This window comes from Anolis carolinensis, chromosome 2, assembly GCF_035594765.1.
Source record: "Anolis carolinensis isolate JA03-04 chromosome 2, rAnoCar3.1.pri, whole genome shotgun sequence".
In the NCBI taxonomy this organism is placed as follows: Eukaryota; Metazoa; Chordata; class Lepidosauria; order Squamata; family Dactyloidae; genus Anolis; species Anolis carolinensis.
This window is the reverse complement of record NC_085842.1, coordinates 267,722,344-267,747,108: the sequence shown is the minus strand read 5'-3', so window position 1 is coordinate 267,747,108 and position 24,765 is coordinate 267,722,344. Positions and strand designations below refer to the sequence as shown.

General features: G+C 37.4%; 1 protein-coding gene across 4 annotated transcripts in view; it reads right to left on the bottom strand.

Annotated features, from left to right (window-relative positions):
• mcc (MCC regulator of WNT signaling pathway) overlaps positions 1-24,765 on the bottom strand; it is a 252,256-nt gene that overhangs the window by 157,712 nt on the left and 69,779 nt on the right. The gene's annotated exons all lie outside the window — the stretch shown is intronic.

The following is a 24,765-nucleotide window of genomic DNA, read 5'->3' as shown; positions in this document are numbered from 1 at the left end:
AGACTGCTATAGAAGAAGGGCCAGGCTGTGGCGCAAACTGGTTAGTAGCCAGCTGCAATAAATCACTATGACCAAGGGGTCATGAGTTCAAGGCCAGCCTGTGGTGGAGTGAGCACCCGACCATTAAAAAAAAATAGCCCTGCTCGTTGTTGACCTAAGCAACCTGAAAGATAGTTGAATCTATCAAGTAGGAATTTAGGTACCACTATGTGGGTAATTTAACTAATTTACGACACCATAAAAATCGTCCAGCAGCGTTTGGAATGAGGAAGTCTCCATCAAGATGTCACAGTGGATGATGAAGCAGCTGCTCCCCCTGTGGCCGGAATCAAGCATACCCTCAGGAAGCTGGAAAAGGTTAAATTGCCTCTGTGTCGGTCTCTATCTCTGTCTCTATGTTCATATAGCATTGAATGTTTGCCTTGTATATGTACATTGTGATTCGCCTTGAGAAGGGTGGAATATGAATACTGTAAATAAATAAATAAATAAAATTACCAAAGCAAAGGAGCTAGATTTCCATGACCACTATTGAGCAATTGAAAGATCATTGCTTCACATCTTTTCAGGAAAACCTTTGTGTGCCTCCTTAAATGCAAATACAATTGAATTCATTGGGATTTTGTTTTTGTTTGCATTCAAGATTTTCAATTTATGGTGACACTAAAACAACCTTATAATGTGGTTTTCCTGGGAAGAATTTTGTCAGATGGGGGAGTGTCATTGCCTGCTTCTTAAGCCACTTGCCCAAGGTCTACTCCCGTGTAAATATGTACAGGATTTCAATCTATGATGGAAAACCCTTCCATATATAACCAATATCTAGTCTATTTTTGAGAGCAAGCATGGTGTAGTTGTTTCAGCATAGGATCATGACTCTGAAGACCAGGATTCAAATCCCTGCTTGGACATGGTAACCCACTGAGTGACTTGGGCAAGTCACACTCTCTTAGCCTCAGAGGAAGGTAAAGGCAAACCCACTCTGCACACATCTTGCTAAGAAAATCCCGTGATGGATTTGCCTTAGGGTTGCTGTAAATCAGAAGTGATCTGAAGGCACACAATAACAACCATTTTAAACTATCAGAAAAGAGTTAACATGCTTCTGGATTCATATTTTAGAGTGAAAATAACAGAAACCACAGATCTGGTTCATTACTATAATATGGCTTACTGCCCTCTATAACATAAATAATTGCCAAGAAGTACCAACTAGGTGACAGACCTTTAGGCTTAGTATAAGCTGCTTTCTTCTACAGTACACATTTAAAAAGATAATCCATCACTTTCCCTGACTGAAGATTGTTCCATGACACTGCTCTGAAACTGATGAAGCAGCAGGAGTGGAAAAACAGAAAGGAAACATTCCAATCATTTTTACTCAACAATGTAGGAAAAATGCAAGAGGAAGAGAAGAGAGCAATAAAATTAAAATACAGGTTGAGTATTGCTGATCCGGAATGCTTGGGATCAGACGTGTTTTGGATTTCAGATCTTTTTGGATTATTTGCATCTATCTATCTATCTATCTATCTATCTATCTATCTATCTATCTATCTATCTAGCTAGGTATCTAAGCATCCATCCATATACCCACACATTAGATCTCTTTGAGATGCCACTCAATAATAATAGTAACAACAACAACAACTTTATTTTTATACCCTGCCACTATCTCCCTGAAGGGACTTGGGGTGGCTCACATGGGGCCAATCCCAAATAGTATCAGACATAGTAAAAACACATCAAAGTAAAACAATCAATAAAACATATCAATAAAACAGATCAATAAAACATAAATTGAATAATAACATGAAAATAATGCATGAAAATGACTGGGCCATTAAGATGCCACTCAAGATGCCACATAGCCTGAAGCTTGTTTCATACACAATATTTTAAGAATGTTATGCATGAAACAAAGTTTGTGTCATTGAACAGAAAGTGAAGGTGTCACTATCTCAAGCAACCATGTAGACAATTTTGAATTTTAGAGTACTTTTGGATTTCGGAATTCCAGATAGGGGATGACGCTCAGCCTATATAATATTATAACTGCACTTCTTAAAATTAAGATAAACAGAAAATAATGATTACAATATTAATTTGGATAGATGTGAGACATTTGAAAAGTACAACCCCCCCCCCCCCCCCAAAATCTGAGCTCAGAAACAATAGTACAAAGAGCTAAGGGAACAAACATACAAGCTTTCCCATCCCTATATAAGATAAAAAATATTGTGATATGCTATAGGCATATTAAGGTTACATTTAACATCAGTCTTTAGCTTAGTTCCTGTATACCATCCTCACAAGTAACTAAGGCTGTGTATGTGTAACCAAACTTACCACTTCTGCCTCCGCCCTTCCTTGCTCTAACATAGAAGTGGGCTACTTACCTGCAAAACTCTGTTTCATGTTTTATTTTATTTCATGCTCAAAACACCCCCTACACTTTTCTAGGGCAGGCATGGGCAAATTTCGGCCCTCTAGGTGTTTTGGTAGGCTGTTAGGAATTGTGGGAGTTGCAGTCCAAAACACCTGGAGGGCCAAAGTTTGCCCACGCCTGCTCTAGGGAGTAACTGTGCTATGGGAAAAGGGATATATCAAACCTGTAAGAGGTCTCATTTTAACCAGGAAATGATCCAGAAGTCAACATAGTTTTTTAAAAAAATTTTTAAAGACTTCAAGACTTGGAGAGGAGGGCAAAACATGCTAAAATGTGTTGCATATTATAGGCAAATCTATATAAAAACACATTGGTGCCAAACAGAGCGACTCCTTTGTCACTGCTGCTCTAGCACCTTTTCTACTGCTCATATTTTGCAACAGTAAGCTTTCTAGGGCAGATATGGAACATGTTTTCTTTACTGCTATTCTGTAAAGTTCTGTATAAATTGGTGATATTATATATTCTGATCAGGCTTGCTATTAGCAAGGAGCCTTGTCAGCAGTGATAGCAAAAATTGCTCAGTGTCCCTGGGCAACAATTGTAGCCCTGTTAGAAAAAGCTACATGTTTATTCCCACACTTGATTTATTCACTGAATGTGATCTTATTTGACTTTTCCTTGCCCTTAGGTTGAATAAATGGTTTTTCACAACACTGTGATTTCCAACTGGTGGGCTATCCAAGGTCCCAAGTTCTCCCCAAATGCACACACTCAAATTATAATTTTAAAGTTCATGTCACTAAACTTTATTTTAGCATTTTTATGAGATGGTACTAAACGTTATTTAGGACACAGTTATATTGCTATTCCTGCCATATCAATTTTATCCTCATAATAATCCTGTGATGCAGACTAGGCTGAAAGACAGTGATTACTTCAAAATTATGCATTGAATATTCAACTACAACACTAACTAGAAGCTAAAGTTACTTCACTGGGTGGCTACCCATTTTGAAACAAATGTTTAATTAGATCATCACACATAGTAGAAAGGCGAAGTAAACGAGGTAAAAATCTTAAGGAAATTAATTCCTCACTTTCTAGCACAGAAGCACTGAATGTAGTAAGATTTAAAAAGCATCTGGAATAACTCTGGGGCTGCAAAGCCTAAACAAATCTGACTTTTTATATAAGTGAGTTTACATACCAGGAGGAAGAGAGCTGAAATCAATGGCAGTTCTATGCTAACCAGTAAATGCTAACCAGTAAACTGAATATTAACAAAGTAATATTGTCTTATGTTTATTAAATGGGCAATTGATTATTGCAGCCTCCCCCAATCTGCTTAGCTATACTGGTTGTGTGTAATATAAATGATGGCCCTATATTACTTGAAGGCAATAGGTCAGGAAGGCTAAAATTATTGCTGAAAAAGCTGTGCTATTTGAATGATATAGTTAGATCAGCCCAGATACAGTGATTGCTACAGTAGAGTCTCACTTAACCAAGCCTCGCTTATTCAAGGTTCTGCATTATCCAAGCCATTTTTGTAGTCAATGTTTTCAATATATCGTGATATTTTGGTGATAAATTCATAAATACAGTAATTACAACATAACATTACTGCGTATTGAACTACTTTTTCTGTCAAATTTGTTGCATAACATGATGTTTTGGTGCTTAATTTGTAAAATCATAATCTAATTTAATGTTTAATAGGCTTTTCCTTAATCCCTCCTTATTATCCAAAATATTCGCTTATCCAAGCTTCTGCCGGCCCGTTTAGCTTGGATAAGTGAGACTACTGTATTTTGCATCCTATACAGTTTCTGCTATGAAGTTTCAGGAAATCACTCAACAATAGAAAGAAGCGATGGTTATATCTCAGTGGAACTTAATTTAAGCTGTTATCTCCCTTTTAGGCTTCTATATAAAAATGTAACTACCATCAAGGAAAAGATAGCGCATATAAGTGCAAATGGGTAAACTGTTTAATGGAATATTTTATGAACTTCAGGAATACATACTGTACCATATTTAGGTATGTTTAAAATTTAATATTCACACAATTTATAATATCTAAAATGGATGTACAACTTCAATTCTAGATATTATATGTTCTGTGTACAACTTGTGTAATAGGTCATAAAATACTGACTTGCACTTATATGTAGTGTTTATATATCTCAACACAGTTCATCATGGAAAATGTATCTGTTCTTTCATTGCCTCAGTGGTGCAATGGGTTAAACCCTTGTGCTGGCTGAACTGTTGACCTGAAGGTTGGGTTGCTGACCTGAAGGCTGGCAGTTCGATTCCGCGAAATGGGGTGAGCTCCTGTCTGTCAGCTCTAGCTTTCAGGGACCTGAGAGAAGCCTCCCAACAGGATGATAACACCAGGCATCCCCTGGACAACGTCTCTATAGACGGCAAAATCTCTCACACCAGAAGAGACTTGCAGTATGTTCTCAAAGCGCTTCTGACACAATAAAAAAATTCCAAAATATGTCTTATGTAGGGAAATTAGTGTAATCTCAGCTATCTTGGAGGGAATGTTAATTCAGAAGAATCACAAACAAAGATTTTCTTTAGAAAACTCTGTATATATCAGTAACATGTCTTCACTGCCAACCTCTATACAGTGGGGGAGGAAAGGCTGAGTTTTTGCTTCTTATCACAATCTGCCAAAAAAAAAAATAAAAATCAGAATACTCAGCAATGCATACTCAGCTAAATTTGACTCTTAATCTCAAACCAACTAAATGTAGTGATTGAGACATAGTAAATGAATATGTAGATAGGTCCACATTATCCAACGGCCCTGTGCTAGTAAGGACTAACAATTTTATTTAGCCCACAGTCATTCCTTAGGAAGCTCGGTACTGTCATATGAGTTTTAGTGTTAACAGAAAGCATAGTTTTTAGAAAGAGCAAAGTCTCTCAGGTGACTGTCAAGTAATTGGTTTTCAGGAGATTATTACTAATTTAATAGCTTCATTTCACATTCAAATAATATTTTTTCAATGAATCTGAAAAAATGATTAGAATGAACCCTTTAAGTGAGAGTTAGTATTTCAGAAGGGAAAAATTAAAACATTTTAATAACCTTAATACAGAAACTTGTAAATGGAGGGAAATGTTGGGAGGACAATGAATTCCTTGAAACTACATTTCCTTGGGGGCAGGGGGGAACCCCAGATGGAAGACAAACTGCAACAGTTGCTAAATTTAGAACAATGTTGGCTTATATGATGCAAACTATTGTTAAAACTTAACCACATTTATAAGATAGTTAATAAATCCCTTTTTCATGGCACATCAGCGTAGAGAAGGGGTCCCTAGAATAATATGAAAAGGTCCATGTATTCAAGAATCCAATGCTTTCCCTTTCTTTTATCTTTTACTCTAAATAATATATATATATATATAGAGAGAGAGAGAGAGAAGGAGAGGAACTTAAGAAGAGAATAAAAAGGAGCCAAAACTATTTGAATTCACATTTTACATCTTAAATGTTCATCCTGTTCTAGATCATACATAGCTAAAGGAACTTCTTCTAGAATCCTACTTCTGATGTAGGAAAACAGACAGTCTTCAGGGAACTATCAGTAACTACACACACACAAACAGGTATGCTATGACCACTTTTCTACAAAGTAGCTGAGTACTACTGAGTTCTACTGGTAGCTGAGTTTACAAGTGAGGAACATAGTTGTTTAACAATCCAGTATACTAAAGCTTTACAATGGATTTTGTATAAATGTTGTAACTGGTCAATTTCATGTTTTCAGTTTCTCTGAGCTTTCTGACATTTGTGAAAAGGGACTGCGTGAAACACTGAAACTTTTACAGGAAAGGATTTCTTTAATTGATATTATGTATTACTTGATGACAACTGTGATGAATTTAATCATGTGATTAAACTGCAAAAAGTTTCAGAAATTATTCAGAACTATTTACTTTGTAAGGGTTAGACAAAAAAGGGAAATTTTTACAAAGGCTTTAGAATTATAATTTACATCATCATAAAATAAAGATGGTTCATATATTAGAATCTTTGGCAAAAATGGAAAGCACACATTTGTGGGTTTCCTTTTGTGGATTTAATTATTTGTGGATTTGATTAATATGCTATCTCTATGAAATTCTAGGTTCTTCAGGATAACTCTTTAATCAACCTTCATGAGAAGTTGACCGTAAAGTCAAACTGGAGGGTTGAGAGCAGTGGTTCTCAACCTGTGGGTCCCCAAATGTTCTGGCCTTTAACTCCCAGAAATCCCAACAACTGGTAAATTGGATGGGACTTCTGGGAGTTGTAGGCTAAAACACCTAGGGACCCACAGGTTGAGAACCACTGGTTGAGAGTTTCCTAGAGAGAACACATCTCTAGAAATCTCTAATGCCCTCCAGAGCAATTCTATGGTCAGCTTCTGCTGGACGTTGACCACAGACCTGCATTGGAGGATTGAGAAGTTCCTAGAGAGTTGTTCACTCAGGAAAAAAAAAATAGCATTTCTCAAAATTAACATTTCTCCACTTTAGCTGGGGGGATGTGTAACCCTAACTCTAGTGAACGTGGATGCCCCTATTGTATATGTTGATACAGAATAAAACAATGAAACACATATAGTATGATGTAAGCAAGAAAAAGGTGTTGTGGCAAACCATAAATGATACAATAAAAACAGTAGGATGTTCTTTCCCAAATGGCCACATCATTCCTGATGAGCAAACCACTGTTTTACCATATGCTCCCATTCCAAAATAGATAAAGAAAGGAAACATTAAAACATGATAAAATAATAATAATGACTCCAATATTATATAAATTATGTTTTTCTACCATATTGCAACAGAGTATGCCATACAGTATTAAATAGCCCCTGCAGAAATTCTGGACACTGTTTCCATAAAGAAAGCAACAAATGTCAATTGTGAAAACTGTTTTAAGTGCATCCAGGATACAACAGCAGGGGGATCATCCTGTTTTACTGTGTCAATTGTTTTAGGAGCTTACAAAAGCAGATGGGTGAACATGAGTTCAGTCAATATGAAGGAAAATCCTACATGTCAAATAGTAATATGCAGTTTATGACTGATAGAGTCTGAGGTTCCATTTAGCTTATTGCTAGCAAAGCAATCCTTTTGACACCTAAAATGTAAGAGGGCAGTACAACTAAACTATTTTTAGCCTCAGCTAATGGAAATGTGTCTGGTTATTAAAAGGATCCATTGGACAATTACAATTTTCATCTATTCAAGAGTCTCAGCATATTTAAAAATTAAAAGTGTAAAAATTAGCAAAAAGGAAAGAAGTCTTGATTAAACATTCCTATACTATAAAATACACACTCGGCTTCAAATGTATGGTCTGAAATATAGCTGCTACAAAGGAAACACGCTTTGTTTATCAAGCTTTTTTGCTTTGCATCTTTTTGAGCGAAAACAACCTGCCTAAGGAAAAATGTGTCCCCCCTCCCCCTCAAAGACATCTGGACTCATATGCATGAATTAAATTTAAGCATATTTGTAACAATTTACAATCTTGGTGAACCATAATTTGCCAATTTGAAACAATGACTTATCCCAAGAAAAGATGATCAAACAACATGATCACCATACTTATACTAAATACAGTAGTCTCTCACTTATCCAACATAAACAGGCCGGCAGAACGTTGGATAAGCGAATATGTTGGATAATAAGGAGGGATTAAGGAAAAGCCTATTAAACATCAAATTAGGTTATGATTTTACAAATTAAGCACCAAAACATCATGTTATACAACAAATTTGACAGAAAAAGTAGTTCAATGCGCAGTAATGCTATGTAGTAATTACTGTATTTACGAATTTAGCACCAAAATATCATGATGTATTGAAAACATTGACTACAAAAATGCGTTGGATAATCCAGAATGTTGGATAAGCGAGTGTTGGATAAGTGAGACTCTACTGTATCACAAACAGTTTAGCACTGGTGAAATGTCAGTGGTTTGCTCTCTGGCCAAAAAGCTTTCAGCTTATCTGGGTCAATTGTTTTCTCTAATACAGCCTAAAATGTCAGCATGGATATTAATTGAAAAGAAAAGGCAACTGGCAGTTTAGAAGAAATGTCTAATACAATATATTAAAAGTTCATATAATGTATTACAAAGAAAATGATTAATTTTTCCCGATATAATAGGACCTCCCACCCATTCCAGTATATTTCTGCTTCTAGGCGATCACAGTAAAATAAAATACAAGAGCTTGTACCACTGGCAGAAATATTACTATTTTTATTTTGAAATTTACCAGTAGCTGCTACATTTCCACCCTCAGCTTATACTCGAGTCAATACGTTTTCCCAGTATTTTGTGGAAAAATTAGGTGCCTCGGCTTATATTTGGGTCAGCTTATACTCGAGTATATATGGTAACACACTAGCTATCTGGCTAAGGGACTGTTGCAAATCAGTATGCAAGTATAAAGGAAGCATATAAAATACCCACCATTAAAATTACAATAAGCTAAGTTAATGCATTAAATGAAAAAAAAAATCTAATAGAAGGGTGAAAGAGATGGGAAACCCCAAAAGACAAATGATTTGGTGATTCAAATAAGGAAAATAAACTCATTAATACATTAAAATTATGGCATGTATTCAGTGGTCCAGGATGTTGTTAACGATTTTCCATTTGAGTGTCTTGTCAAGAGGAACTGCCCACTTTCATCAGCTCGTTTGATTCCCACGTTGTTTTCTCCACAACTCCACTCAAAGGTTGCAGTACAGAAAGACAAGCAAAAACGTGACCTGGGAATTAATTCTTATATATTAAAACAGAATTCAGCTTTCCTCTGAAATGTCCATGTTGGTGCACACCTAGTTTGTTGCCTTTTGTACAATAATGAAAGCACACATTTGCTTAAAAAGAAGATTCGTGTTTTTTCAAATAAAAGTTTTCATTAATTTGATAAAAATACATATTTTCAGGCTGGTTTCAAAGCAAAGGTTTACGACATATTTCAGCCACTTGTGGTTTTGTAGAATTTATTTAGTATCTATACATTTCATTTGTAAATGTAATTAGGTCCTGAAATAAATTCAGCACTTAAATAAAGAGATTTAACAGATTTGTCTGAATTGCACGATATTTCTTTCAATTTTCTGGAATCAAATAAATCTAGAACTATAACTGAATATATGCAGCCTAGGTAAGAAAAATGCCTTTATCTCATATGCTGCCAGACAGTCAATGTAATATAATATTCCTAATGGCTTGAATTTTAGGGACCTTCATGTGATTCAACAATATTTTTAATATTATGACACCACACAAGCAATAAAGCAATTCAAAGTGTAACCTGTAGATTTAGCGGTTTTGTTACCATATAGACATTCTGCTTTCCTAGTATTGCATCATGAACTCAACTTGAAATGATTATGTGAAAGTGGAAATACCTAATACCAGAATTTACCACTCTGCAGATGCCACCCCAAATGATGTCAGTGCTAACAATATATCAAGAAGATTCCATGTGTACATCTTTACATACACTAAATGTGAAGTGCTAGAAGTCTCAATAAACTATGCAACCTGGAGATAGAAATCATCTCTACACAAGAGAGATGCAAATTATTTTTGGTACACCTAAGAGTTCCATTTTAAAAATGTCTGGTCAATGTGCAGAGTTATTCAGAGAATGAACAAAATAGAAATTCTAAAACATTTTGCACATTAACATCAGTTAAATAATAATATAACGTAAGGTAAACAATAACCTACTGGTAAATTATTATTTTCTATATACAGTATAACGAATGTTTCTGCCCCACAGCTTAACAGAGGCACCAAAAATGGTGTGTGTGTGTGTGTGTGTGTGTGTGTGTATATATATATAAAATAAAAGGTTTGCTACATCAAAAATGAATATATATATGTACACACACACACACACGCACACACACATGTTCATGGATAGTTAAACTGATACCTAGCAAGTATAAGTTCAAAGAAATGAATATATATATGTACACACACACACACACACACACACATGTTCATGGATAGTTAAACTGATACCTAGCAAATATAAGTTCAAATAATAATAATAATAACAATGCTTTATTTATAGCCTGACCTATCTTCCTGGAGGGACTCAGGACGGCTTACAACAAAAGAAAACACAACGGAAAGCATTCAATGCTGAGGAAAACGTATTGCAAATCAAACACAAGATCAATAAAATTATAAAAGCAGCTTAAATAAACAAGGCATAATAGTCACACAATTACAACATTAAATCCTTAAAACTCTTAAAATTCTACTTAAAATTGGGGTGAAGATGGTAAGCAGTAAATTAACGAAGGTAGATAGATGTTCAAGAGCTAGGCGAGGGTGCATATAAGGCGTCATTAGTCCTCCTCCTCTCCATAAGCTTAAGTGCATAGTTGTGTTTTTAAAAGCTTTTAAAATGAGAGGGCAGAGGGGACCATTTTTAAGGCTCAACCATAACAGAAACTGAAACCATTCCAATTCATAGGTCCCAGAGCAGGGTCTGAAGGCAAACATCATATACATTATGGATGCAATATGGGCTACAAAACTGGTTTCTACATGAGATCTAGTCTAAGAAATCTATGCACATATGCCTTTGTTTCTGTAACAGAAAGACAGGATATGCATGAAATGAGACAGAATTGCAACTATACATTGCTTGTCTTCATTCTTTGTAAAATGAATATTTTCCAAACTTTTCAACAAGTAGATTACATGTGTGCTGAATAGAATCCTGTTCAGGTGTTTGTTGTTATGAGACTTTAAGAAAACTCCAATCGGTGGTAATCCTATCATAGGGTTTTCCTTGCAAGATTTCTTTGAAGAAAGTTTGCCATCATCTTCAACTGAAGGTGAGAGTGTGTGGCTTGCTCAAAATCACCCATCAGGGTCATGTCTGGTGTGAGAGAATTGGCTGTCTTCAGAGACGTTGCCCAGGGGATGTCTGGATGTGTTACTATCCTGCTGGGAGCCTTCTCTCATGTCCCCTTCAGCTAGAGCTGACTGACGGGAGCTAACCCTGTCTCGCGGATTCAAACTAGCCACTTTCAGGTCAGCAACCCAACCTTCAGGTCAGAAGTCCAGTTGGCACAAGGATTTAACCCATTGTGCCACCACACCAATTCTCTCACAACAGAAATGACTTGCAATATGTTCTCATGTAGCTTCTGACATGATAAAAAATGACTCAGGATTTGAACTGTGGTCTCCCAGAATCCCAGTCTAACAATGAAACCATTATTAAATGCTGGCATTTTGTTTTCATAATTCTAGATTACAACAGCTGTTGTTCTTTTTATACACTTGCATGAAGAAGTAACCAATACCTCCATTCACTGAACAGCAGGTCCTCATTAGTCCACAGAGCATGAGCCAGGCAAAAACGTAGTCACAACTTTGTCCATCCATGTCAATGATCACTCAGCCACTTTACATCTTGTATCAAAGTTAAGGTTCTAGTACAATTTGTGTTGGATCATATTACACATTGACTGATCCCTAGCAAAATGTACATGCCGCTACTGGAGTTTTTAACTCTTGCATGTATATTTTTATCTTAAAAAATATGCAGCAAGGCAAGTTTTAGTACCATCACATCATATGAAATGGTAACATTTTTTTAAAAACCCTTAGCATTCCAGAAATTCTCTCTTGTGGGGCAGGGGGCAGGGGGCGGGGCACACAAATAAGCAAAACATTCAAAAAGCGAATTCAGATTTTGTATCTTCTGAAATGGATGCCACTGGTATCACATTTTTGTGATTTTTCCAAGTGTCCTCATATTAGCTTTCAAACCATGTACAGTATTTAGAAATTATACCACCATTATTCATAATGAATAAAAGTGTTTTTATGCACGTGCCATCTGTGTAAGGAAGCTAATAGTAAAGGCTATAAAGAGCTGAAGCCAAGCTCTCTGATGAAAACTGAAGACTTATTAACCTAAGGATATTGCTGTATGACATTCTGAATGTAGCAACTTATCCAAACCTGATTAGAATCAGTTATTAGCTTTTCATACCATCTATTTTACACAGAAAAATGGATTTACGATGAAACCCACCAATAATATAGAAATATAGGAATTCAGAGCAATTTCCGAGGATTAAGAGAACGGCTCATCCGTGAAAGGCGATTAGTGTATTTCTTTGACTTCCAAAAGGAATAGGTATTGAAATTCAATTGCATGAGCATTCATAGCTCTTAAACAAACATACACAATCAGGAGCTATCACCTGGAAGAACTGAATGATGGAACACTCCAGATATGAAACAACCATGAAAACTCACTGGGTGACCCTGGGCAAATCATATTCTCTCAGCCTCAAAGGAGACAGAAGAACTATTGCCAAGAAAACCCCAGGATAGGATTGCCATATGCTGGAAACAGCTTGAAGGTACACAAAAGCCACAACATAAGGAAATTGTTGACTCATCTATACAATGACTAACACTATTCTACAGTGAAAAATACCACTGGAAAACAAGTGTGCATTCGGTGGAAAACTGTTATAACTGTCAAGCTCTTTTGAATACTGCTCCCACCCGCCCCTTTATCTCTTTAATCATAGAATAATAGAGTTGGAAGAGACCACATAGGCTATCTAGTCCAACCCCTGCCATGCAGGAAAAGCACAATCAAAGCATCCATGACAGAGGGCCATCCAGCCTCTGTTTAAAAGTTTCCAAGGAAGGAGCTTCCACTACACTCCAAGGCAGAGAGTTCCACTGTTGAACAGCTCGTATTGTCAGGAAGTTCTTCCTAATATTCAGATGGAATCTCCTTTCCTGTAATTTGAAGCCAATGCTCCTAGTTCTATTTTCAAGGGCAGCAGAAAACTATCCCTCTTCCTTATGACACCCTTTTACATATTTATACATGGCTATCATGTCTCCTCTCAACTTTCTCTTCTGCAGGCTAAACATACTCAGTTCTTTAAGACGCTCCTCATAGGGCACGATCCCCAAACCTTTGATCATTTTAGTTGCCCTCCTCTGGACACCTTCTAGCTTGTCAATATCTCTTTTGAACTGCGGTGCCCAGAATTGGACACAGTATTCCAGGTGAGGTCTAACCAAAGCAGAATACAAAGGCACCAGGACTTCCCTTGATCTAGACACTATACTCTTTTTGATACAGCCCAAAATCCCATTGTCTTTTTTAGCTACTGCATCACATTGTTGGCTCATGCTCAATTTGTTGTCCACAAAGAAATGCTGTATATTTGCATTTTATTTTTTCTGCCTACGTGTAGTATCTTACATTTGTCCTTGTTGAAATTTATTTTGTTAGTTTTGGCCCAGCTCTCTAATCTGTTAACGTTATTTTGAATTCTGATCCTGTCCTCTGGAGTATTAGCTATCCTTCCTAATTTGATGTTATCTGTAAACTTGATAAGCATGCCCTCTACACCTTAAACTAAGTCAATAAAGATGTTGAACAGAACTGGGCCCAGGACCAAACCCTGCGGCACTCCACTAGTCACTTCTTTCCAGGATGAAGAAGAATCATTGGTGAGCACCCTTTGGGTTTTGTCACTTAACCTATTACAGATTGACCTAATAGCAGTATTGTCTAGCCCACATTTGACACCATTTTTCTTGTTTTCTGCTTTCCTAGGCTCAGTTGTCCTGCTTAAGGAGCCCAGCTAACTGACCTGGGCTTCAGAAGTAATTTTCATAGTTATTTCAAGGTTATTTCTATCTTCCCCAACCTTGCTGTCTTCCTAAAGAAATAACACAGCTTATCCTGCCAAGTGCTGAATTTCTTCTGGTTTTAATATGCTTTAAAATATTTTTGTGCATGAAACCAAGTCTGTGTAGATTAAGCCATCATTCTCTCAAGCACCTAAGTGAACAATTTGGTATTTCAGAGCATTTGGGATTTTGGAATTCTGGAAAAAGGATGCTTAACCTGCATTTGCTGAGGCATGGGAGAAAGTTAGTATTAAAGAAAATATAATATGATGCAATAATGTTCATAATTTCTCTGAAGTGCCATGACAAAGCCAACAAGTCATTGTGTACAGAACAAGTCAATGAATGCACAGAAATTAAAATAATATGAAACTTGTAAAACTTCAGAAAATTATACTATGCCCCAATATAACATGCTGACTTACTACAAACACTGCTTTATGTCTTAATACTATTCAATATTATTCAAGCTAGCCATTTAACTTCAACCTTGAATTGCCCACTAAGGTTATGGGATCTTTTGATATAGATGCAAATAACTTTAAAGTAATTAATTTCTGGCTGCATAGATACAGGGGTAAATTTGCTTTGGGAATCTACTGTGTTTGGAATGTTATTCTCACACCACACATGCTCAGCCTCATTAAATCTCCAGTCCATGGAGGATTTTCTATATTGCCCTGCTATTAGCTGGAAATATTTTAATAGCAGGCAGATAAGTTACATAATCTTTGCCATTTTTTCATGAGGAGGTCTGGAGAACAGCATTATCTGCACTGACAATGTCTGGGTATTTGAGTAATCTTTTTAAAGTGCTTCAGTTTAATGACACGCAAGTCAAAAACATTCTGTGTGCCTGATAAGCAGCTCACACAAATCTAGAAAGTAAACAGTCTTTGAAGTGATTGCTTTATACACCTGAATATTGGGCATCTCTCACGCTGCAAAAAGCATATATTTACTAGTTATAATAGAAATGTTACTACTGAGGTAAAGGTAAAGGTTTCCCCTGACGTTAAGTCCAGTCATGTCTGACTCTGGGGGTTGGTGCTTATCATAATTTCTAAGCCAAAGAGCTGGCGTTGTCCATAGACACCTCCAAGGTCATGTGGCCGGCATGACTGCATGGAGCGCTGTTACCTTCTGGCCGGAGCAGTACCTATTGATCTACTCACATTGTCATGTTTTTGAATTGCTAGGTTGGCAGAAGCTGGAGCAACAGTGGGCTCTCAATCCGCTCCTGAGATTTGAACCTGGGACCTTTCGGTCTGCAAGTTCAGCAGCTCAGTGCTTTAACACACTTTTCCACCGGTACTGAACCATAATACAAATACAAATGACTTAATACAAGTTATATACCCATTACCAGAATGTCTGGGACCAGCAGTGCTCCATATTTTAGATTTTTTTTTTTTTGGATTTTGGAATACACTTGCAGACACATAATGAGATATTTTGGAGACAGCACCCAAGTCAAACACAAAATTCATTTATGTTTCATATACACCTTATACACATAGCCGAAACACAATATGAGGCAAAATATTTTAACAACATTGCTCATGAAACAAAGTTTGTGCATATAGAACCACCAGAAAGTAAAAGTGTTACTATCTCAGCCATCCATTTGGACAATTTTGGTATTTGGGAGTTTGGAATTCTGGATAAGCGATACTGAACCTGTATTTATGAATTTGCCCATCAAGCCAACGGGAGAGGGGCAAATATATATAGTCTGAATCTGCATAGATTTTTATATGGGCAGCATATGCACAAATAACAACATACTATCTGGTGACTCAAACTACATACATAAACACAGTCTCCCAAATTAATTATTTAAAATCAGTTAATAAGCAGCCATTGAAACCCTGAAATTCATAAGATGCCGAACAGCAATCTTACTCAATATGATCTTTGTCATACCTCCTTTGCGGAGTAGTCAAGACCTTAAGGTGAACCTTTCCCAGGGATTTCATGGCACGTTTTGATCAGAGAGCTTTACGATTGCCTTCCTCAGAAGCTGAGAGTGTATGACTTCTCTAATATCACCCAATGGATTTGCATGGCTGAACGAAGATCAAATCCTGGTTTCCAGCATCATAGTAAAACTACTACACCTCGCTGGCTTAAAATTACAAAACAATGATTCAGAAGGCTGATGAGTCTTACCCCAGAGCATTTTAAGCAGAGACTATCTACAGGGATGCTGTCAAAATGTCTTTGCTGTATCAGTCAGAAGCCAACATAACCTTTAAAATCCCTTCCAAGTAAGACATAATAACACAACAATGGAAAAATGGTGATGTTTAACCCTTTCAGTCTGCTTTTCTGCTCAGAATAATTTCCCAAGAAGCCTTTTCATTGCTATGGGGAAAACACAGCTGTGCATATATTTCTTCTTGCAGTTTAAAAAGTAGTTGGGAGGCAACGGAGCACAAATAATGGTTCTCCAAGAATGGGTTTATAACTCCCTCCTTGCCATCATGCCTCTGGTCAAATGCACAGTCTCCTACAGCTGTTTTTCATTTTTGTTTCAAAAAAAGCTATCAGGGGGCCGTTATACACATCTGCCACGCAGCCTGTAGCTTGGCCCTCAGCCACTCAGTTTATATCAAATGAGAAAGTAAGCAGAAGTGTCAGGAATGTCTCACTTACCCTATTAAAAATATACTTAATTCAAACTTTACAGTGTATCTAAAATTTCTCATTTTAAAAAGCAAATAAAAATAAGCTGGATTTTAAACAGCAATTAATAAATAGGATCTTAATTTTGCCATCTCGATTTCACCATTAAAATTCCTGATAACCCTTTAGTTTCAGATGTCACTGGCTGCATCATCTTTGAGATGTCAATTTGAAAAAAAATCCCAGTAATATTAAGATATGTCCACATAAAAGCAGATGATTGCGTAGATGGGGTGCCCAACACTCCTGTCTTTCAATGGTTTAATTTCCAGGACTGGAAACTATGTGGCATGAAAAAGTTAAATTGTCATTGCATTTGTGAGGAATAGCTTCAAGAAATTGAAATCCTGAAGTATCCAGATAGCATGAGCATATATAACACTTGTTTGTATATGTGTGCCTCATCTAATAATGTCTGTTTTGAAAAACCCACATGAACTTTCTAATCAGAAAGGTTAAGTTACAAAGTACAAGAGTCAGCCCTATTGATGGATCAATATCTCTGTGCATGCATGAATGCATGTAGAATCATTGAGAATGATAGAAGAACAGAGTTGGAAGAGACCACATGAGCCATGTAGTCCAACCCCCTGCCATGCAAGAAAAGCACAATCAAAGCACCCCTAACAGATGGCCATCCAGCCTCTGATTAAAGGCCTCCAAGGAAAAACTTTCCACCATGTTGTGTATATGTAAGTATGTAATACTATACCCAGTACAGTGTCCCCTCACTTTTGGCGGGGGTTAGGTTCCAGGCCTGCCCGCAAAAAGTGGAAAACCACGATATAGCAGCGCTATATTTATTTCAATAAATATAGCCTCCCTTTTTTCCTCTTTAAACATACTGTTCTGTCTTCCTTGTTGTTCCTGGAGTGATGAAGTGCAGGCAGGGCCTACTGGCGCTGCCTGCAGGCGGCTGAGGAAGAAACGCGGGCCAGGTCACGTGACTCAAACTGGGCCCTTTTGTGCCTGCAAAGGGAGGGTGGGCCGGATGTAAAAATCTGCGATACAGCGAATCTGCGGAACCCGAACCACGGATTAGCAAGGGAGCACTGTATATGTATGTGTGTATATATTGTATTTCATCAATTCTAAGATGCTATCAGTTGTAAGACATACACTAATTTCAAGCTTTGAAAAAAAAATTCTTAGAATATTTTCTTAGAATTGCTTAAGGGAAATTTGGCTAGATGTGTTGCTGGGTGAGAAGAGAGACCAAGAGGATGTAGGAAAGGTTTTTTTTTTCTACCTCCCATCTTCACTTCACCCTACGTTTTGTCTCACTGTCCAGCCAAACTGTTTGAGAATTGTTGTCTTGCATAGCCCCCAGAAAGCCTCCCTATCCCTGGATCCAGTGCTGCTGCTCCACTCCTGAGTGATCTGCTCTTTTTTTAAAAATCCCTATGGAAGCACCACTGTCATCACCTCCTGCTGCTGGCTTAGCCAATAAAGTTTCAAGAACAGAACCGGAGGTGGCCAAGAAGGTGGCAGGTGAAGCCAGCAGAGAGCAAGAGGTGGCCATCAAGGTGGAGAAGAGACAAGGAGCATCTGCAGCAACTCAGAGATAAGAAGAAGTCACTCTTAGTCGCTCAATTTTTTAAAAAAGCTAGCCAGACTTCATTGTTCCAATTGTGGGGCTCAAAAGTATCTTTTCTACAGCAGAATATGTATCAATAAATCAATAAATAACTGGCACAAACATCTAAAAATGTAACAAAGTATGTGTGGGAAATGAATTAGTGAGGTTCAGTCTTCTAGAAGTTGTTGGACTGCAATTTCAAGAACTGGCTACACCAGCTAAAGCTGCGGAGAACTGGCATAACAATTGCATTTTGCCTACACAAATACACAACACACAGTGACAGAAACAGAAGGAAATGAGTATCTGAGATTTTATTAGCGAACCCCAAATACTATACCCAGCCAGAACCCTGCTCTAGAGATAAACTGTTTTCCAAAAAGCAAAAAAAGCTGTTTACAATGCACCAAAACACTCTGACTGGAGAATCCTGGTGAAACCACTGCCTGTGATTAAAAGCTACAGGGGCCAATCACAAAATGTCATTTGATTTCCCTCTGTCCTTTTCCTTCCTGCTTAGGTGTTTTCCTCTTAATATTAAGAGTGTGAGAAGAAACATACAAATTTTTGGAGACGTGCTGTCTACACCTCACCAAATTGCTAATGAATAAGCAGAAGGCTTACATCTGATTAAGATGAATCCTGTTTCAAGATGGACATCCCTTTAATTTCCATATAAATTGTGAGATTATAGAATTATTATATGGCACAAATTCTAGACAAAATGATGATTTCTGGTGAAGTGGAAGGCAGTATTAAAAAAAGGAAGACCGCATTCCAGATAGACTGCATTAAAGAAGCCATTGCCCTGAGCCTCCAAGGCTTGAGCAGAACTGTTGAGGATAGAGTGACTTGGAGGTATCTCATTCATAAGGTCACAATATATTGATGTAAACTTGAAGGCAGTTAATAACAACAAAAACTTTCTGTATACTCAATTATTCATTTTCTCTCAAACATGGTCAAAGGCATAATTTGCAACATTATCAAAGAGATGTAGAATTGATACTATCACAAGAGCTTGGGGCCAAATGAGATGACACAATTTCCACTGCTGCTCTAGCATTACCTCTATTAGTTACATTTTGCAAAAGTTAGCTTTCTGGGTAAGATACTAGACACATTTTCTTAAGGAGTAAAGTTCTGTATGACTTGGTGGCACATGCTTGCTATTAATAAGGAGTCCTGAGATACTTCCAACTTAAAACATGTAATTTAATGCAATGCCCTGACACATATTCCTGACTATCAAAAACAGGACAAACAAGCTCAACAGCACAAAACAAAGGACAGCACAATACACCTATGATGTTTTGTTTCCAACCTAAAATTCACACCAAACCTGCTTACTGTTAAAACATTGCAGATCTTTACCTGTATGGCATACCACTTGTAACAAGCCGAATCATGTCTTGGTGGAAAATTGTATCTCTAGTCCATGAGGTTAATATACACCACAGCTTGGAAAGATCTATTTTCCCCCATCCCTTGGTATCTATTTGTGTGAGAGTCGATTTCCAGGTCTAAAATATTTTGTTTTAGCAACTTTGGCCTAAACGTTACCTTCAAACACATTCAAATATATATGTACAATTTATTTTTGGACATATTTGTAATAATGTAAATAAAAATGATTACGCATAAAAGAAAAGTTTAAGGCAGAGGTTCTCAACCAGTGGGACCCCAGGTGTTTTGGCCTACAACTCCTAGAAATCTCAGCCAGTTTACCAGCTGTTAGGATTTCTGGGAGTTGAAGGCCAAAATATCTGGGGACCCACAGGTTGAGAACCATCGGTTTAAGGAATCTTATCTTATGGCAGCCATACCTGACTGCCTCTACCAACAATTTGGCTTTCCTTAGCTAAAGTATAACATCAGTACTTCCTTGCTTCATTCATTCACTCTCTGAATTACATATCAGTTCCACTTCAAGGTGAGAACAATCTGACTCGAAACAATTATCTGAATGTGCTATTTCATGAAAGTACAGTCATGACCCAACAATGTGATGCAGCAGCTAAAAAAGCAAATGGGATTTTGGCCTGCATAAATAGTATAGTGTCTAGATCAGGGGTCCCCAAACTAAGGCCCGGGGGCCGGATGCGGCCCTCCGAGGTCATTTACCTGGCCCCCGCCCTCAGTTTTATAATATAGTATATTGTATATACATATAATATTGATAATAATATTATAATGTAATACAATATAACACTAATAATAATACCATATAATAATATTAATTATATATTCTACATTACATATAATATTACTAATAATATTACAGTATAGTGGTATAGTTCAATATAGTAATATATAATGCTAATATGCTAATAATATAATATATTGTATGTACATATAATTTGTAAGCTACACTGAGTCCCCTTTGGGGTGAGAAGGGTGTGATACAAATGCAGTAAATAATAAATAAATAAATAAATTTTAGACTTAGGCTCACCCAAAGTCTGAAATGACTTGAAGGCACACAACAACAACAACAACAACAACAACCCTAATTAACTTGACTATCTCATTGGCCAGAAGCAGGACCACACTTCCCATTGAAATCCTGATAAATGTATGTTGGTTAAAATTGTTTTTATTTCTAAATATTGTATTGTTCTTTCATTGTTGTTGTTGTTGTTGTTGTTGTACTACAAATAAGACATGTGCAGTGTGCATCAGAATTTGTTTGTATTTTTTTCAAATGATAATCCGGCCCCTCAACAGTCTGAAGGATTGTGGACCGGCCCTCGGCTTAAAAAGTTTGAGGACCCCTGGTCTAGATCCAGGGAAGTCATGCTACCCCACTATTCTTCCTTGATCAGACCACACAAGAATCACACTGTGTCCAATTCTGGGCACCACAATTAAAGGGAGACATTGACAAGCTGGAATGTGTCCAGAGGAGGGCAACTAAAATGATCAAGGGTCTGGAGAACAAGCCCTATGAGGAGTGGCTTAAAGAACTGGGCATGATTAGTCTGCAGAAGAGAAGGCTGAGAGGAGACATGATAGCCATGTCGGGGGAGGCCCTCCTCTCACTCCCACCTCCGTCACAAGCGTGGTTGGTGGGGACGAGAGAGAGGGCCTTCTCTGCGGTGGCCCCCCGGCTCTGGAACTTGCTCCCCTGGGAAATCAGGCAAGCCCCCACCCTGGTAGCATTCAGAGAGCTTGAAAACCTGGCTCTTCACTCAGGCCTTTGGATAAGGATTGCTCATCCCCATAACAATCCTGTATCTGTGACCATTTTTGTATCGGTTTGCATTTTTTACCTTTGTCAACTTGATATAGACACAGGATCTACTCCCATCCCAATTTGCACTTCCAAGAATTTGCAGCACTTTATCAGTCACCTCGTGTTTACAATATTGATATGGTGCACCTTACCCAGTCTACTTTTACAACCTCTCCATTTTAATCCATGTTTTTATTAGATTTGTCATTTCTTTTTATTGGGTAATGGTTAATTTTTATAATTGTGCATGTCTCTTGTCTATTGTTGTGTTTTATATTGCTATTGTTTTCATTCGGGCTTGGCCCCATGTAAGCCGCCCTGAGTCCCATTTGGGGAGATAGAGGCGGGGTATAAAAATAAAGTTGTTGTTGTTATTGTTATTATTATTATTATTATTATTATTATTATTAATATGTGAGAGGAAGTCATAGGGAGGAAGGAACAAGCTTGTTTTCTGCTGTCCTGGAGACTAGGACATGGAGCAATGGCTTTAAACTATAGGAAAGGAGATTTTACCTGAACATGAGGAAGAACTTTCTCACTGTGAGAGCTGTTTGGTAGTGTAATTATCTGCCCCGGAGTGTGGTGGAGGCTCCTTCTTGGGAGGCTTTTAAGCAGAGGCTAGATGGCCATCTGTGGGGGTGCTCTGAATGCGATTTTCCTGCTTCTTGATAGGGGGTTGGACTGGATGGCCCATGAGGTCTCTCCCAACTCTGTGATTCTATGAAAGGACAAATGTGAGACTGGTCCAGACCCAGTCAGAAGCTTTCTACAGTCAGAAGCTTTCTACAGGAAAGAAGGGGCAGCCTGCTGCAATAAATCACTTTGACCATGAGGTCATGAGTTCGAGGCCAGCCTGTGGCGGGGTGAGCACCCGTCAATTAAAAAATAAAAAATAGCCCCTGCTCGTTGCTGACCTAGCAACCGAAAAGATAGTTGCATCTATCAAGTAGGAAAAAAGGTACTACTTATAAAGTGGGGAGGCAAATTTAACTAATTTACGACGTTGGAATGAGGAAGTGTAGTCACAGTGGATGATGAAGCAGCTGTTCCCCCCTGTGGCCAGAATCGAACATCCCCTCAGGAGAAGGTTAAATTGCCTCTGTGTCTATCTCTGTCTCGATTTTATGTGTATATGAGCATTGAATGTTTGCCCTATATGTATATAATGTGATCCGCCCTGAGTCCCCTTCGGGGTGAGAAGGGCGGAATATAAATACTGTAAATAAATAAATAAATGCGTTATTTTTCACTTCCACCGTAGACAACTAAGCACTATAGTTAGTCAATGCTTTCTCCTCAGCAGAACAATTTACAGATGTTCTTATCCTATATTTAGTCCATATAACAAAACTGGCTGCTGTACAACAGCTTGCACAACTATGAATGTGTATGTGTGTGTGTGTGTGTGTGTGTGGAGGGGGATTTCCATTTTAAAAAGCTTAGGGAAATATTATACATGAGTTGGAAACTTTAAAATACAGTTTTTACATATGTTTTTCATATTGTTCCTACATTTGTATGTTCTCCAACCTTTAATAAAATCAATGGGAAATGTCAAAAAGATTCATATATATTACAAAGACATCTACCATATCACTTCCTTGCTATCACATCCTGCATTCATTACCTGGACACAGAGTACCCACAGAACTTTTCACATGCCGAAAGGATTGTATCTCAAAACATTGATCAAAATTGGATTTAAGGGACTCACTCTTTGACAGACGCAAAGCTTTGAACCTTTGAAGAGACAAGTGGAGTGCCCATACTCCTATCTGTATGCACAAAAAGCAAAGGCCACACAACATTTATTTCCATTTTGCAAGATTAATAATTTGGAATGCACTTTGTACAGTGAGATATTATAAACATCTCGTGTGACATTCAGCAAGGTGGCAGTACTTCATGCATGTCATATGACTTAATATATATATTATCAAGATCAGTTCTCTGCTTTGTGTAGTCTACAACGACAAACACCAAAGCCTCAATGTGAATAACACACCGCATTTAACACAAATTTTAAATTCCAATCCTTTTTTCCAGTTAGAAGAAACAGACAGTGAGATAGATGCTATTAATCAAAATTGCGGGAGGCAATATGATGCTTTCCTAATGGTTTGGTCTCTGATTCCATGACCTCTGATCAATAATCATGCCAATACATTGAAGGGCACTAGAGTGCCTATCTCTAAATGGACTATATCTCTATCTCTTGGATAGCAAATGATGCAGTAGGATTAAGCTAGGGCATTTTTCTGATCAGCTAGCATTACATCTCAAGAGCAAAACTGAGAAAACAAAGCAGTTTAGTTATCTACTGAAGAGGAGAAAAAACATAATAAGTTACATCATTATCTCTCTCTCTCTCTCTCTCTCTCTCTCTCTCTCTCTCTCTCTCTCTATATATATATATATATATATATATATATATATATATAAAACAGCTGTGTAGGAAACATGTATCTTCTCAACATATTTCCCTCTTGGAGGAAATGATCTTTAACATTAAAATAAGGCAGCTGCAACTGTTCACCATCTAAAAACGATGGCCAGAAAGCTTTCTCTGTTCATATTATGTAAGTTATGATAATCCACCCCATTTAAGAAGTGAGAATTTAGTGAACAAATATCCCATTTTCACAATACTGTTTTTACACTGGCTATTTTCTCTTGTAAATTTTCTGTTACTATGCAATCCCTTTATTGTTACACGCACACACACACACACACAGAAACACACACCACAGTTGAACAAGAGACTTATATCAAAGTATTTGTTGACTATGATCTGCTTAAGCCTACTGACATTCTTAATCATCCATACTAAGAGACAAAAGGAGGCTTATTTGGGGTCTGTTTCATCACAAGACTAGCAGATATTATTGTTTTATCTCATGTGTGAATCATACTCTGTATATAACCTGGAATTACATATCAGGATTGCACAACCTCTGTAAAAGTCCAAACCACAACCAATTTTCTTCTTTAATGGTCATGCCACTACTGTCTCCCGGTGGCCAAGTACATGTAATCAAAAGCAACAAGCAGGCAAGCACATTGGAGAGAGAGAAAGAGAGAGAAAATGACACACAAAGGGTAGATAAGTTGAGAGGCAAGAGAAGGACAGC